Below are 17,677 nucleotides of genomic sequence, written 5' to 3'. Positions count from 1 at the left end.
GTAGGTAAAGACCTTGTCTTTTCTTTGAAAAGTAATCATCACTTGTGGCGATTGTATCCTCCATTCGACCTCAGCAAAATGTCATAACGTAACCTAACTCAATGTATCTCTTTGGAAGAGGTCGTAAAACACCTGTTCACAAATAAAGGCGAAGACAAAAACAAGACATAATTTTTCGTAGCCGGTTGTCATGACAATTTAATCATGGATGTTTTTGTGTAGACGTCAGATAAATTTATACAACACAATACTGTTATGTGTACCAATTTAAAATGAGAAAAAAAAAGTTGAATTTCACAGGAAAGTGTCGGTAATTCGGAAAACTCTGAGACAGAGAAATAGTTTATATTTGGCTACACAATCTAGATAATCTTTTTCCCGGAAATGTTTAAATTTTAACTTGCGTTGGTTTGTTTTTTAAAACATTTTTGTCATTCTGACCAAGTCGTGTGATATTGATGCATAATTGGACACACCAGCTCAATATGACGAAGCCTTTCATAAATTCAATTCATTTTCCTGTTTATTTTGTTACTTGAAATCGTTTGACTATTTGTGGTTCATAACTAGGTTCAGGCGCGTAGCCAGGAATTTGCCAAGGGAGGGGCGAACCTGTAGGCAAACTATTTGAGCCGTATATTCGGCACTGGGGACTATCTAAGCGTAGCGCCACCATGAGTTGGCGCGAAGGGTACCAGAGAATTTTGGCCGAAATGCCTCCCAGATCGCTGGAAATGGCACTTCAGGCCTTGTAAGTTGCATCTAAGCATTTTCTATTTTGAAATTACTAGCGATATCATAAAAACATACAAAGCAAATTTGCTCAAGGGGGGGGGGCGGTCGCCCCTTCGCCCTCCCCCCTTCGCTACGTGCCGTCATTTCTGTTTCGAGTATAGAGATTTTTTTTAACTTAAAGCATCAAGCTTTATTGTCGGCGTTATCACGCCGACACAGGTATAATATGAGGAAGGTGGAGGGAGGGGAGGGGAGAGGGGGGGTGGGAGTCAGATCGATATTCATAGATTACTAAATTCCCACTTGCAAGTCTTTGCTGTGAAACTATTCATATTAGGTACCATGCCATTACCTATCTCCTCGATGTCCGGGCCCTGGTATTCGATACCACCAGACTGTATACCAAATTCAACACTAAGTTCTTTGTTTGGGTTTTCGTAGATTGTTTTAGTGGGAAAACAAACAAAACCAATTAGTGTTGGAATTGCGACATGTAATAATAGGCCCCCTGTGCCTTACCATAACGACACTTTTTTCTCTCACCATGTCACACACATGCAGAGAAAGTGTCGTTAAATAAACCGTTTGATGATTTCCATTGCGCATGTGTGGACCGTAGTTCCGGTTCATAGGTCAAGTGATAGCAACATAATCATGCATCACATCTGCGTACAGTCCATTTCCTAAACATATATGCCGGTACACATGTAAGGGAAGAAACTGTATGAATATTCTCTTTATTTTGATTTAAGTGATGTTGATAATTGATTACACCTTTATCCGGAATAAACTTGACTTTCAAACTATGTAATCCCATCTTTTCATGAGTATCAAGAAGGATTTACTAATCCGTCGTCAGGAGTTGCTTGCTATAATCTCATCGATGGTTTTTCCTCATGTGTTTTTCTTCTATTATGGTTATACGTTTACCCAATACGTAAGGGCTTTAAACATTTAACCTTCAATAAACTTATCTTGCTAAAAACAACATTCATAATTTCCACCCACAAAAAAAGTACTTTTCATGGAGGCTCAAAACAATGTATATATTCTCAGACATTCAGAAAATCTTGAATTACCCAATTAAATGTCTTCTTCAAAGAACATGCTTTGTACATGCGCGTTGATGACAATGACATTGCGGAAGTGTGACCACGATTTGACTCTCAATCATCTTTGGGGTCATTACGGATGACCCTTTACATGTCATATCCGCCTCAAGCTAAGCTCGTAATCACCACGTTATATGATCAATATAGAGATCAGTGTCACCAAGTCCATAAATGAAAATGGCTGTTGAAAGACTCCGTCTATATCAAAAACAGCAAACCATAATGTGGGAATTTTAGCAAGTTTCAGCACCGATTTTCAAAAACCTCAGTTTAGTTCGAATAAGGACAATGTGCAGCAGAACATTAATGATGCGGTAAAACTTTTTACATCATTTTGTCCTGTTTGGTTTCTGTATTAATTTTCCTTTTGCCCATACTCGTGGCACTTGTGTTAAATATATACCAATGTTTTTCCATACACACCTTTGCAAAATAACCGACGGAAAGAAAACCAATTATTCTATGATGGATATCATTTATTTATCTATATTTTCTTTTGTCTTGTAAATAAAAAATATGACATTCCAAAGCTAAACAGTTAAAGGCATTGAAGACTCGCCCCAAACCGCGTGCCGCGCTCTGAAAAAGTTAACTTTCCGTTGCTTGCAAGTGAAGTTTTTCTCTTGTCGCTACAAACTGCAGACAGTAATGAAACGTGATACCTTGTTATCTTTAGCTGGACCTGAGATGTCCATCGCTGTATCGTTTGTACATTGTGCTGTGGATATTGACCGCAGTCCGCAGCTGTATGTACTGACTGTACACTAGTGTCTAATTACCGACGGTAGCAAGCTGTGTGTGTATTTTCTGGGATCGATGGTGGTGTCTAACACTTCTGTTACACCTCATTCCAAACTAGGTCAGATTACCGGCATTAGACGTTTCTTTTTGCGCGAGTCTTCACACCCTTTTGTTGTGCTTCCCATTTCGAGAAGATTTAAATCGCTTTAGGTTAAAAGTGACTTCATAGGTTTCAAAAGAAACCGAAAAGATGATCCTGCCAAGATATTATGCGTAAGAACCGACCAGGGATCTATACAGCGACTCCGGCCGTTTAATTATTACAATTGGTTTATACATGAGTAATGCATAAATCGAAAAATATGTAGGGTTAGTATAGATTCGATCACTCAACATCCAACCGACAGTTGTACTAATAATAAATAGGGTACAATTTCATTTTGAAAGGAACAAAATATTTTTGGCTTTATCAGTTTTCCTTTTTACTCTTTGTCGAACAACCTTCTCCTTTTCCATGAAACCACAAATTTCATATAATATTATAATAGAAGTGATTGACAAAATTGTACGTGTTCCCAGGCTAAGGGTGGGTTCGGAAACCTGAAGTTCGGTAAATTTGAGTTCCCAAGTGACCAAACGGCTTACTCTTTCTGTAATGATCTAAATGGGTGTTGAAAGTCAATGAACGCTTTGGAAGGCTCCAAGGGGTCACCCACGGGAGGGTGTTTCTTATGAAAAGTGTCGACATTTTGGGAGTACAGGTAAGGTGATGAATTATTCAATTTCAAAACTCGATGGCCGTCCATACTTTTCCAATTTGCTTTCCGAACTTTCGAGACAGAGTAAGAAAGCGGGATTAATAAGAACGAATTGACGTCAAAATGCTTTAAATAAGTTCCTTTATATTAAATATATTGATGGCTACTTCTGATATGTGTAACTGGTAAATAGGATAGTACTGAAAGACCGTATTCGGCATCTACCGAGAGGCCCCCCCCCCCCCTTTTCTCCTCTTTTCTTCTCTTTGGGGTCAGAATGGGTGTGACGAATTCGTGTCCAACTTTTTTTGTCTAATTATAAACAAAATGTATTACACTGTAAGAAATTTAAATATTGACACTCTTTTTTAAAAGAAGTTGCAAATTTATATATATATATATATATATATATACATATATATATATATATATATATATATATATATATATATATGTGTGTGTGTGTGTGTGTTTGTGGGTGTGCGTGTGTGTAAGGGTGTGTGTGTGTGTGCTAAAGTTTGGTCTCTAAAAGCTTGACTAATTTTCAATAGAATGAAGAAAATATTTGTTAGGTCTATATTGAAGTATTTCGTGCAAAATTTCGTGAAAAAAGTTCTTTTTTTAGTTGCAAACGATCGCATTATTTCGCACCCTGGACCCACACCGACATGGATTCGCACTCCACGCTCGTACTCGCTCCTTTGGAGCCAGCTTGCATAACCCACATCATGCGCCCCCCCCTCCCCACATTCTCACACTGCCAAATGTTGATACCCTAAATATAGATACCCTACCACTCAATTTAATTAGTAACTCCCTAATCCAAGGAAGTTGTCTCTGTTCAGCAACAACCGTTAACTTGCTCTTTTCGACTTGCCTTTTTACTCTTTTTTCTTTCTTTTTTTTACTTATTAACTTTCTTTTACAGAAGATCCATCCCACATCATTGAGTGTAATGTTCAAACACATATATCGTTTGCTTACATGACCTTCAAATTATGTTTGCATGCCGACGCACCTTATTCAGTTCGTGCCACATTCAAGTATGATACCTTCACATCGTGGCAAATTCAACCCAGAATCATAAGGCCATAATAGAGATATTCGCCGCAGGTATAACAAATAAGTGGCATGACTAGCTGAGGTCAGAAATGTCCACGATGGGAACGTAGATGTGTCATAGGATCACCAGTTAAGTCATCAGCGAAACTGCCTGAGGATATACCAGCTCTACGCATGCGTAATGATATGAATGACGTTATGTCCGAATCATTTGTGAACTTTGTTTAATTATTGTAGGACTAGTAATAGTAAATTTGCACTCTGTTTTCCAAAAATTCTGCCTTCGTTTTGAATTTGAACCTGGTGTAGTCATTATTTAATTTATCAACGACACCCCTTTCCATTCTTTTCTGTTCACAACGTCTTGTGAGAACTGAGGGTTCTTTTCTCAACAATTGACAAACTGAGTACAGCAGTTCTCCTCATATTATCTCTTTAAGATCTATATCACAGCATAGAGTGTAAATATAATGTTGGCTTAAACTTTACATTCGTAGAACGCACCACATATATCCTGAATAACTGAAGGTGACAGTTGAAATGTAATCAAAAGTAGAAAAAGTGGTAAGTTTTCTTAAAATGACAATTTAACGTTAATATATACGTGTACATTTAAATTATAGGATAAAAGTGGAAAGAGTAATGACCAAAATGGTCCCACCACCACCCACCCATCCCTCACCCCCATCCCACACATTCTCTTCACTTCATCAGTTCATACGACAATCGTTACTTAAGTCACCTAGAACAAAGTTTCATTAATACATATCGGAATAAACATAATGAAACTTAATTTGTGATAAATAGATCCCTATGAACGCGGTTCGTAAATATATATATATATATATATATATATATATATATATATATATATATATATATATATATATATATATATATATATATCTATATCTATATCTATATCTATCTATCTATCTATCTATATATATATATATATATATATCTATATCTATCTATCTATATATATATATATATATATATATATATATATATATATATGTATTGAGATTTTGTAGCCAGTAAGATGTCCCGTGCATCATATATTCTTCCGGTATTTTGTTTTTTATGTTACTGTGATAGTCAACACTCAACAAGACGCTTCTAAAACGCTGTTGGAAACAATTCAAACGCCGCTGGCATCTCCCTCCCTTTTTCCCTGCGGAATGATGAGATGTCCAAGTTTTCTTGAAAAACAATTCTTTAGATTTGAAGAAATGATTACAACAAAAACTTTATGGATAAGTAAGAATGTGTAAACACGGTCTGACAATGATTGGAATTTTAACCATCATGGTGTGTTTTATTTATAGTATGCTTGTAAGTCATCGTATGCTAGCAGGAAGAAGATTTACTTTCGAAACCATTTAGTTTCAACTTTGGTAAAGCATTTCTCGCTGTACTTTGTAACTTCGAAGATTTCAATATTGTCACTAGTTGGAATTTCTTTTATAAACTGCCACATCACCAAGATGTGTGTATACTTTTACATTTTTCACTAAATTTGGCGACCATGATTTCATTGGTGTGTTCTGAAAATGTTTTCCATATGCATTGCGTCAAAAGTTTATATATGCTCTTGAACCCTAACAACATAGATTAACGTAAACAGGAAAGATAATAATACATATGCTTCTTAATCCAATCCCCAATTTTATTAATACAGCATGCTCCGGGGATACCCAATTACCCCACCCATTCCTCCATGCACGTGACCCAGGTTTTTTTTATGTAAAAGAAAGAATCTTAAGAAAGTTTTCGCCGCTTTTAAATGTATCGCATTAATTGCTCATTCATGTTTCTTTGTTTAGAAAGGAAAAACAACAAGGTTTGTTTCCTCCTCTTCTAAGAAACTATGTCATACGAGAAGTTTACTCACAAACATGCTGTGACGTGTGAGTTCTTGCGCTCTCGAAGCTGTTATATCGTTGACCTCTGACATCTACGGCATAGTTTTGACGTGCCAGCCATTGTTTACATTTTTTAAAGGTAAAGCGATAATTGACTTCGATTTCCTTGAAACATTCTTCCTTCCTTATTATATTTTGTCTGGTTCGGTCGTTTACCTTTCAGTGCAGAAATTAGGAGGTCAATTTTTTCTTAAAGCATGTGAAATTTACAATGAAAATAAATTGGTTAAAAGAAAATATTATAAATAACGGAAACGTATATGAGGACTCGATCATCTTGAAGGAAACATGGCATAGTGACTTAACAGTAATCCACAGAGTTTAACATAGTTGGACAATACGGTCATCTTCAGATATAGATATACAATATCCTGAGACTTTTTATAATAACTTATTTACCGAAAGATCATCGTCGTTATCGTCATCGTCATGGAAAAATTAAGTAAATCGGCAATAAATCGGCGAAATCTCTGACGTCAGTTATGCTGTATGGGAATCTCTTTGGTCAGGAATGCTAAAAAAATAACTTCAATGATAATGTAATCATTTTATGTCATCTATTTCTGCTTTGATTCAAGAAAAAATAGTTTACTCAGAGGGGGAAAAGACAATGAAATAACAAAGATATTGTTAGCGAGTTGGTCGGGATTCTAGTCACGTGTTGCCCTATACTTCTGGCCCTATAATGTGGTGACGATCATAATTGGTTCGAATCACCTTGTAAACAACAATTTCTTCGCTTATTCCAAGCGTTTCATATTTCAAAGTTTTCTTCCATTTGAAACTTCCCAACGGGTTATATGTGAATGCTGACTGTGAAATATTTTTTTACTTAAAACAGTTTATTTTTCTTTTTGGAATTGATGTTGATAAATTCCGGTTATCGATGCTCTTCGAATTTCGTTCACTTGACAAGCCGTCTTTTCAAATTATGAAGTAAAATATGGGAATCAAATTAAGTTCATTAATCACTAGCACATTAATCCTTAATTCAAACAACGGCTGATCAAACGCACAGAAAAAAACCTACTGACACTTTATGTGACTAAGTGCTTATACACATTGCCATGGGCGGCGATCATGGGGGGGACGGGGGGGACATGTCCCCCCCAATATTTTTGTTGGGGGGGATATAGTATCTAATATCCCCCCCAATATTTAGTGGCATAGTTTTTTTTAAGCATATGTTTTGTATTTTTTTATGATATCGCTAGTAATTTCAAAATAGAAAATGCTTAGATGCAACTTAAAAGGCCTGGGAAGTGCCATTTCCAGCAATCTGGGAGGCATTTTCGGCCAAAATTTTCTTTTGCGCTTCGCGCCAACTTATGACCGCATCCGTAATGAAATTTGGTTGGAATCTTGTGTATGAGTGTAAGTACGTACAATCACACATATGATCCACATCGATATGGGTTCACTGGGTTTCCATTTGGCCTGTTTCCTACAAGATTTCTAACCGCAGGTGCTTAGCCAAGGGAGGGGGGGGGGGGTGAAGGGTGGAGACCGACCTCCCCCTCGAGCATATTTTTTTGGTATTTTCTATGATATCGAAGTTTTATAGTAGCCGTTATAAGAGGTTTCAATATTTTTACACCAATAATTTAACTGTGTCTGAATTTTCGAAAATTCTTTGAACAACATTCTTCATCATACTTCCCTCTACTCGTGCAATTTTGACCGGTCTGTTAGGGGTTGAGGGGGGTTTTCTATATTGGTTGTCCATAGATTAAATTTTGTGCAACATTATGGATATGTTTTAAAGTGAATTTATTATTCAAATTCTGAACAAATAATGAGCTTAAAACCTTGAAAAGTGGGGCTGACGGGTATTAAGGGGCGTTACGTAGAATTACCTACAAAAGCAATGATCCACAGGAGATGCAATGAGGTCGAACATGATGTGTGACTGGTGACAATCTTGAAAAAAGGTATGATGAATGAAGAAAAAAATCTATTAGGTAAAACTTGGTTCTCAGGCAAAAGTGTACATCTGGTTGGTCATTTTCAATCCCGAGAAGTGCCATTTCCAGTGATCTGGGGGGCTATCAAAACCAAAAATTTTCTTGTACGCTGCGCGCCAACCAATGGTGGCGCTCCGCTTTGATAGTAATTCGCCTGCATCCAAGCAAATGTCCCCCCCCAATATTTGAAACAGATCGCCGCCCCTGCACATTGCAGTATAACTTCAAGAGCTATAACATATACCGGCATTAAGTATATAAAAACTACTGTTAAGAGCTTTTACCGATCTTCAATGTTTGAGGTAAGTTTGTAGTATTGCCATGGTAACATGTGTATTTCGTATCGTCTGCCCTGGTATCGAACACTCGAGGCTATTCGTCTATCACAACGTGAGATTTTACATCCATTTAATCGTGAAAAGAAACAGAGATAATGGTTGCCATAGTAGATTTATCGCGATGAATAAATATCCTTTCAGTAGCTATAATACCCATATGGGTTCCAACTGCTTTAGTTGTGTATTGTCAATTGTTAGGCTATATAGCTTATGTAAATCATTACCATTGCTATTCATGGTTAGGCTCCACCTGTGTTATTGACGGGTAATGGGGTACCCCATGGTGGCCAAGTGAAGGCTGATCTTGATAGACATGTACCTGAAGGTTGCAGACATCCACTAGGAACATTGTCTACGGTCAAAACAATACAAAATACTAAACCATTAGCCTGTGACCCGAGAGGTCACTGAAAAGAAGATTATATGAGACTGCATGGCGTTCCGATCAGTTTGGAATGTTAAAATATGTTATTTTTACCGTAAGCTTCATAAACCGACGAAAAAGCGAAATAACAGTATGATCACAAAATGACGTCTGCTTGTTGTTCTTTTTTCTTTCCTTTTCTGTCTTTTTTGTGTGTTTGTAAGAAGAGGAAGATGACCGTCCAATGTGGTTTTGTGTCACGTGACAGGCAACGACATGACCATGGTTGATCCAGTCTAGCGAAATGTCATATTTCATTGTGGTTCCGTGTAAGGCAATTCTTAGTCCGTGCCTCATGGAGGCTACTACAAAACAGACGCCATTAATTTAAGTATAGCCCTTAACATGCAGGCAAGTTTCTGTATGGCTTCACACGTCTGTAATGTATGTAGCTAGTACATATTGTTATATTACTAGTAAACAAATGTATTAACGAAACCGTAAGTAGTGCGCCCATTACAATAGCCTAAGCCTAACGAACCAAAGAAAACGTGAGAGAAACGTCATATGCGGCCAATTTTAGTACCAACTTTTGACGATGTGTTTAAACTAAAACCTGCAATGTATCGATCAAAGAGAACCCCAGGAAATTCACTAGTTTTAAGTCTACATGAGAATCCCGTAAATTATATACAAAAAACTTATAATATACGAATATAAACAATAATGAGCATAAAAATGTCAGCTCTCATTTTGTTTATTTTTTATTGTTAGTCCTTATTTTCACTCCTGAGAGAACGAAGCTAACTTTCATCAAGCGGTAGTGTTACCATATATTAATGTATAATATATAACATTTTATCACATTGCCCTCAGTTTAGACTTGCTCAAGTCATCCATGTTATGACAAGCATCATGGCATATATAATACCGTATAAGTTTGACATTATGTTTGCTATTTTTCAACACTCCTTTAGACGAGGCATCTAAGTCATCCCTGTGATCTCTTCTTGAGTGTTTCAAACTCTGATTTCGCTTGACCTGTGACATTTGTGATAGTTTCACGTATTTCTGATCGAACCATTACGAGTATACTGGAGGCGGTAATCGCTCTACATACAGCCTGTCGTGATATATTGTGTCATCGACAAATTAGCCTATATAGGGCCCTAGGCATCACTCCTCCCGATGGCTCTTACAATGCGTTGGTGTAAACATTGATCAAACATTAGTTTGCGCTGACATTTTGATATCTATCGAGTATGCTTCTTAATATTCTTGATCTTCCCACGTGATGTATTTCTTTGCGAGGTATTCGCTAGTATTGTATAGGCTCCAATGACCGATTGGGTCACATTTCGTCTTGTGTAATGTGGTGGTATTTTTGTTTTGTTTTGTTTTGAGCGAAACGAAAACATAATGATGAAGGAAGCCGATAACCTCCATGACCCCAAAATGAGAATAAATGTTTTTTATGAGTGTTTAAATGATTTCTGCTGAATAACGGTAAGATATGGCGTGGACGATTAATTGTCTTGTAGGGCTGTATGGAAACACTAAAGCGTACATACCGTTGAAATGTTCGAACATTTCAGTTAATTTGGAAATTTTCAACAAATAAAACACTTTATAGTTTGAAATGTTAAAAACTGGGAATAAGTTGATGGGAGTTCTCGCATTTAATCAAATGGATAATTCACCATTAAGATGTGAAATGACGAGGTGATTTTGACGAAAATGAAAAATTTTTGAATTTACAAATTACATAAGGAGTGAGAAAATCGTCATTTATTTGCAAAATGTTAATTTGTCAAGATGTAATCAATAATCAATTCAATTTTTTTCATCATAATCATCATCGCCATCTCCATCGTCATCATCATCGCCATCGTCATCGCTAAGAGCAAGATGACTCCGGCGCAGCAACAGAAATGGGCCCCAAGGAGCGTCCACATTCATCCAAGCCCAAGTTGTTTTTCATATTTGGTGCAGACAACGCCCATGTTGATATCTAAATTAATAACCATTGGACCCTGAAAAGTGAATATGTCCCGTTTGGTTTACTGGCTGCACGTTCAATATCAAAACCGCTTTAAGTATTACTTTTCCAGTGTATTAGTCTGTATATATTGCTCCTTGAGTATTGGCTGCGTTATATAACCATAAGTGTTAGTGGTATACCGACGGTGTCAGGTGTCTTGCGTATTTAATAGCATCATTGATGTTACAGTTACACTTCTATATTTACTAGTTATTCAAAGAGACATTTTGCTCTGGCCAATTGTCTATCACCAACCCCCCCCCCCCACCCTCCCTACACCCTGTCTCCATTCCGTGGCTAATTCCCACTACGCCACTGGCGTCGGCCCCATACAGGGTAAGCATTTATTACATTTCCTATGTATCAGTAATGAATAAACTATCACCTCTTTCAACTCGAGGTATGTGTTTACCACTTAACACGCCAGTTTTCACGCTTCTACGTCACATTAAAAAAAAATAAGTGACGTCGGCAACATATTTGCATGATAAGAGATGAGAAAGGAATGTCGTTCAAAAAATGCCATAAATGAAGGCAAATAAGACCAAAAACTGATTGCTCTAAAAATTGACTGATTTTTCTAATTCACCACTCCTAAATTCCCGCTGTGTGAGGTATTTCAAAGTCCTCCACGCGCTGTCCTGCTCTCACTGCAGTTGCTTGTCAATCTAAAACTCGACGCAAATTGCCTGGCCAATCTCTATTATGTGTATTCTGCTAAATTCGACAGTCTTCTTATTGTTACATGAAGCATCGCTTCAATATTTTGTTCTGGATATTTTGTTTCTGAGCCCTTTATGTAGAACGAGTATATCCTATAACACAAAGTGCACGATAATCACCACCGTGCATCGTCCTGCATTCTTTATAACTGCTAGGCCTATATGATATAGAGGTTTGTAATGTAAAACATCATTATTGATTAGATCAAACGGGCGAAGGGTCATTTTCAGAGGCAGAAATGGGAATTTGGTTACCCCCCCCCCCCTTCCAACTTTTTCCCATAAGTCACCTTCATCGTCGTCAATATTTTAAAACTTTCCTAAGTTTTCCAAAAATTTCGGTTAGATCGTTCATCCACCCATGCGTGCATGTACTGCTGCTTATACAAACTTAACTTCTCATCATCATGGCAAACGTCTACACGACAGACACATCACTCATTGACTAATCTCAGTACAATAAAATATAATTCGTGTGTACACGTTCTATATATATATATATGTATATATCTATACATGCACACAGCTCTTAAATGTTCAACAGCTTATCGGGTTTGTTATCTGCTAGACATGGTCACCCCTGTTTAATAACGTCGCCGATGTTTCCTCCTGCCCGCGAACTTGTTCAGAGAATCGCACACGTAGCATTCTTATCAACCATATTGCACCCTCGGAGATATCCAAGATTTAAAAAGAGAAAAATGTTCAACCAAAAAGCCAAAATAGAAAAAAAAATTACCTCGACCGTAGCTCCACCCCCAGCCGTTCGGGCATGTCAAATATCCGTAGAGACCGCAAATTCAATTGTTGCCCGTCTCGGTGGTTGGTATAAATATTAAGGCTTGTGCTCTTACAGAGTCAGGTTTATTACCGTCTACAAGCGTTTTCTCAGTCAGGAGATAGAGAGCCAAGAATTTCATCTTGATTACAGAAAACGACATCATTCTGGAATCCAATATATAACGATATATATATATATTGCGATTTGGATCTTTGGTTAACTTATATGAACTAAACTTTAAAACTGTTCTTGTGCCGTGCGTATTGAAACGACCGCAACATTTATTCTGCTTTGTGCTTTGGATATCTACGCCAAAAATCGTAAGTTTTATTGGTTGATCATTTCTAAATGTGATTATTTGATTATGAACTTTTCATAAGACAGTGTATATAAGGTTTTATTGAATGTTATATTAACTGTTAATCACATTTGAAGAGGTAACGACTACATATGACGTAAGTTTGATTACAAATCTATGATATTATTTGCTGTATTGAATTTGCCGAAACTTGGTCTATTCTTTTCTCAACTCAATCATGTTAATATAAAAATGTATGAGCTAAACCTATGTGAAATATATGTGTTTAAGATAAGCTTCGGGGGTACACCTGTATGTCTATGTTTGTGTGCACATATGTTTGCAAAGATATTTGATGTTCATCGCTCATTATAAAGCAAACTTAAATGGGGATTCTCGTCAAATGATTTCAACTTGTTGAACTATTGGCGTTCCACAAAAACAGAAACAAAATAGAGGAGAGAATGTTTGTTTTATTGTGTGTTTGACAAATTTAGGTAGTTGTGATAATAAATACATATATCGGTATAAAACTCCATTTCTGCCAGAAAACGTCTACAGTTGTAATTTTATTACTCCTAGTTAAACAGTATCACCTTGAGTAAGACTTTGTTCAGTAACATTACGATTAATATTACCTACGTAATGTTAAAGGTGTCGTAGTTTTATATACGTGCACTGCTTCTGGGAAAATATACATACATCTTTACACACCTCCGTTGTCTGTAGGAAAACGTGCACGGTGTTCATGATGTATATTAGTACTCCTAGACAAGCAATATCACTTTGAGTATAAGACTGTTCTTAAGTATTATTACTATTAACATTAGACTTCTTAAGTGATTATGTGTGGTAGTACTACCTATAAGTAGGCCTATTAGGTGGTCAGTAATAATGTATCGTTTGATAATAGTACTTAAGTGATGGTAATGTTATGTGTCGTAGTGGTACTTACGTGGTCAGTAATAAGTTACGTTTAGTAAGGGTTCTTAAGTAATATTAAATTTCATTAAATATGCTCGAGAAAAGTTTTGAAATAAACCCTTGCAACGTAGCACATCTAAATACCCTTTTTAGTACATCGACAAAAATTATGCATTTATGCAAATTTTCATGTATAGTGCAGTGTCTAGTTAGATGAATAATTCGTTATTTCATTAAACTAGTCCCTGCACTTAACGGATTTCATGGATTTGTGAACTATACCGTGTATAACGTTTTGAAAATAACATTATTATTTTTTTTGTATTATTTAAAAAGATAGAAAGCTTTATCAGCCAAATTGTCGTATTATGGATTAGACATACCATAGTTATCAGTTAAAGCAAAACATAACCTCAAATCATATACCCAAATTAGGAGAGGGTGTATACGACAAATCTTCAACAATGACTGTATGCTTTCTATGTCATGGTTACTATAGAGTATATACTCTCGATGTGCATGAGGGGACTATCAGGGTTGAGAGTGCATCAAATTGTTTGGTTTTTTTCCTGCCCAGGCTCCTCTATCTTGGACGAAATTTCTGCATTTTAATTTTTCGTTTTATCAGAGCGTATTATAGTTTATATGGGACTGGATAATAATTAGCAGATGTAAGAGTGTATACGTGTGCAATGGCGGATTTTTGAATATTGTCAAAGCCCAAAAATTACAGAAGAGTTATTTGATCAGTATGATTCTGAGATACGTGAGACTCTGGAATGTAATTCGACGCGAAAATGATTTATTCAACTAAAAAGAATTGAGTACGGTATATATTACTTGGGGTATGTGCACAGTTCATTAATTGCCTCATTTCCGGGGAAGTGAAAGGCAAAAGGATAGGCCGGTGGGTTGGTGGGTGGGTGTGTATATATGGGGTGGGTGGTTGGTCGGTGGGCGGACAGTTATCGCAGACACGTTTTGCGCATCTGATTCTGTATACTTATGTTATGATGCGTATGATATCATGTCAAAAGAATAAAAGAGTAGTCTTTTAACTTACTTTCAATCTAACCTCTCCGATTTAGTGATCATTCTAAAGAAGAATGAAATACAAGCAGTTTACAATATTACATCCACTTCTATCACGGAGGATTCAGTAGTTAATAAGTATAGAATTTACTGCACAGGCACTCATAAATATCGATAACGGAGGATTCAGTAGTTAATAAGTATAGAATTTACTGCACAGGCACTCATAAATATCGATAACGGAGGATTCAGTAGTTAATAAGTATAGAATTTACTGCACAGGCACTCATAAATATCGATAACGGAGGATTCAGTAGTTAATAAGTATAGAATTTACTGCACAGGCACTCATAAATATCGATAACGGAGGATTCAGTAGTTAATAAGTATAGCATTTACTGCACAGGCACTCATAAATATCGATAACGGAGGATTCATTAGTTCATAAGTTTAGCATTTACTGCACAGGCACTCATAAATATCGATAACGGAGGATTCAGTAGTTCATAAGTTTAGCATTACTGCACAGACACTCATAAATATCGATACACATATATGTACAGAAGCTTTTAATCTAGTAGGCCTACATCTGAGTATTCAGAGTATACACAGAAATACTAAAATCGAAGCGATATCAGTCGATGCTATTTTGGATGTCAGTGTGTAGCATAAACAGTACAGATATTGTGGAAGATATTGGAATACCTGCAAGATCTGCATGGTTGCTAAGGCAAACTTCCGTGAAATGCTATACCTAATGATGACGTAAGATGCGCTGAACTCTATCATTGGTTCACGTGATATCAACAGACTTCAAACTAATAGACTCAGAGGTAGCTCTATACGAATCCTCTTAATTAACACAGGACTGCCTGCAATTTGAGTCTCATTGGGAGACCCCAAATATTGATGAAAACAATGATTTATCGAACTGATTAAATGGATCACTGACCAGTCTTCCAGAGTGGTGACGTAGGCATTATTTCTTACAGAGTAAATGATACAAGTATGTGTTAAAAAAATATCCACCCTCTGGACCCTATCACTGATATAGCCTACAATAATGTACTGTCATTAATTCATCCATTTACCCATTTATTCATACATTCATCCATCCAGCATACTTTCATTTTATCTAACTATTTATTTATTCATTCATTCAACAGTGGCACATAGTTATATAGCCTACATTCCGTGGTGAATGAATCGAATATGCATTTCATTAAGCTTAGGCGTGATAGCCTACCATAGATTAAAGGCTATAGGCCATAATGAACATATAGGCCCTATATCTGCGGCATAGTCGCGGGGGAGAATCAGTTGCAATGTAATCGAGTTGTCGTCAGCTGATCTTTTCAAGGCCAGTCTTGAAAGTCTGTCAGTACCTTTAAATTTCATTGTCAGAACGTTTGAAGTCGATCAAGATGACGGATCACATAGTTTATACATATGTTTAGTATTACATGAAATAGAACAGCACCTAACAACAGGACAAGAACATACCATGCCAGGTCAAATCAAAACCAAACTGTAAAATTCCAAACACGGTCAAGAGGAAGTGGATTGATAAACAAAGCCATAGTCTTTTACTTTAGAAGATATAGAACGCCGTTGTCTTGTATATACGGTCTGTCTAGACTAACGGGTAGACGTCTTTCTTTTATTTACTTCCCCTTTTTCAAGCAGCTGGTCATGTTTCCAGGCAACCATAGGAAGTAGAATGATGCAACGCAGGCTGAAATCTCCCGTCATGCAACACTATACATAAAAATGAGAAATTGATGATAACAACATATAACAGCACTGAATCTCTACAAAACAAATGGTTTCAAAAAATGTAAAACACATATCCAACACGTATACTTTGAAAATTACTATGAAGGTTCATATTTCATATTATGTTCAGGCCGATATCTATACAAGCATATACTTTGCACAAAACTAAGGTAGTAGAGAGTTGTTCGTGTCATTAATTAGTTAAACTAATTAGGTCAATTAACAGCTAACTGCACCAGGAAGAACAAGGCATTGACTTTGGTCGACATTACTTATATTCTTTATATATTTATATATATATATATATATGTGTGTGTGTGTGTGTGTATGTATATTTATGCAATTTAGGTATGTATGTATCTGTTCAGAAATTTAGATAAATATGTTGGCCCAGGTCCATGTATCCCTCATGTGTAAGCCTACTCATGTCTTTTTCTCGTGGCGGGAAAGATCACATAACCAACATTATCTCCTATTTTAAATCCCAATTTACCTAAGCACATTTAAATCGTATGACCTACTTCCACTAACAACATATACCCAATACTTAAATCCTCTAAACAGGGCTATGATTTCTGCTAGAACATTTCCGACGCCGGGTGGTAAATTGTTTGCACCATTTTCAAAATAGTTGCGGTGTCTATTTATTTGAAAATATTTTTTGTTAGCTATTTTAAGTTTGCCTTAGGCGACGTTTGATTAAACACTTACAGGTAAAGAAGAAGAAAAAAAGTCGTAGAATATCATTGGCGGTGATATCATGGGAAATGAAAACCCTTGGCACAATAGTTATATACCCTCGGCTGATCTCAGAGGGCTTCTCCTAAACAGTTGATTTGCAGTTAGATTATAGAAGCCTAATTCGACGGTAATACTTTGATACGTTTACGAACATGACTATATGCTTGTTCGAATTTATATAAAATATGGGGGAATGTTCTTTAGTCGAAACGTGTCCTCTCCTCTTTCGATAGAAGACATTTCCTATCATACTAACCCTTCCCATATTACCACCAAGCATAGGCGTACGGGACCATTTCAGTTTGGGGGGGGGGGCAGAAACTTTTGTGCCCGAAAGTTCCCGTGACACTATCTAAGCGG

General features: G+C 36.6%; 1 protein-coding gene across 10 annotated transcripts in view; it reads left to right on the top strand.

The window, feature by feature from the left end:
• The first annotated feature begins 12,308 nt into the window (after nt 1-12,308).
• Nucleotides 12,309-17,677, top strand: part of LOC139978319 (cartilage oligomeric matrix protein-like) — a 44,007-nt gene continuing 38,638 nt past the window's right edge. For 8 of the 10 annotated variants that reach the window (XR_011796948.1, XR_011796946.1, XR_011796947.1 and 5 more), the window contains exon 1: nt 12,310-12,866. The gene's annotated coding sequence lies outside the window, so the exon portion shown is untranslated. Of the gene's footprint in view, nt 12,867-15,688; nt 15,807-17,677 lie in introns of those variants that run through there. The other 2 variants (XM_071988400.1, XM_071988398.1) reach the window with 2 other exon arrangements.

Source organism: Apostichopus japonicus, chromosome 13 (assembly GCF_037975245.1).
Source record: "Apostichopus japonicus isolate 1M-3 chromosome 13, ASM3797524v1, whole genome shotgun sequence".
Lineage (NCBI taxonomy): Eukaryota > Metazoa > Echinodermata > Holothuroidea > Aspidochirotida > Stichopodidae > Apostichopus > Apostichopus japonicus.
This window is presented reverse-complemented; position numbering and strand designations above follow the sequence as displayed.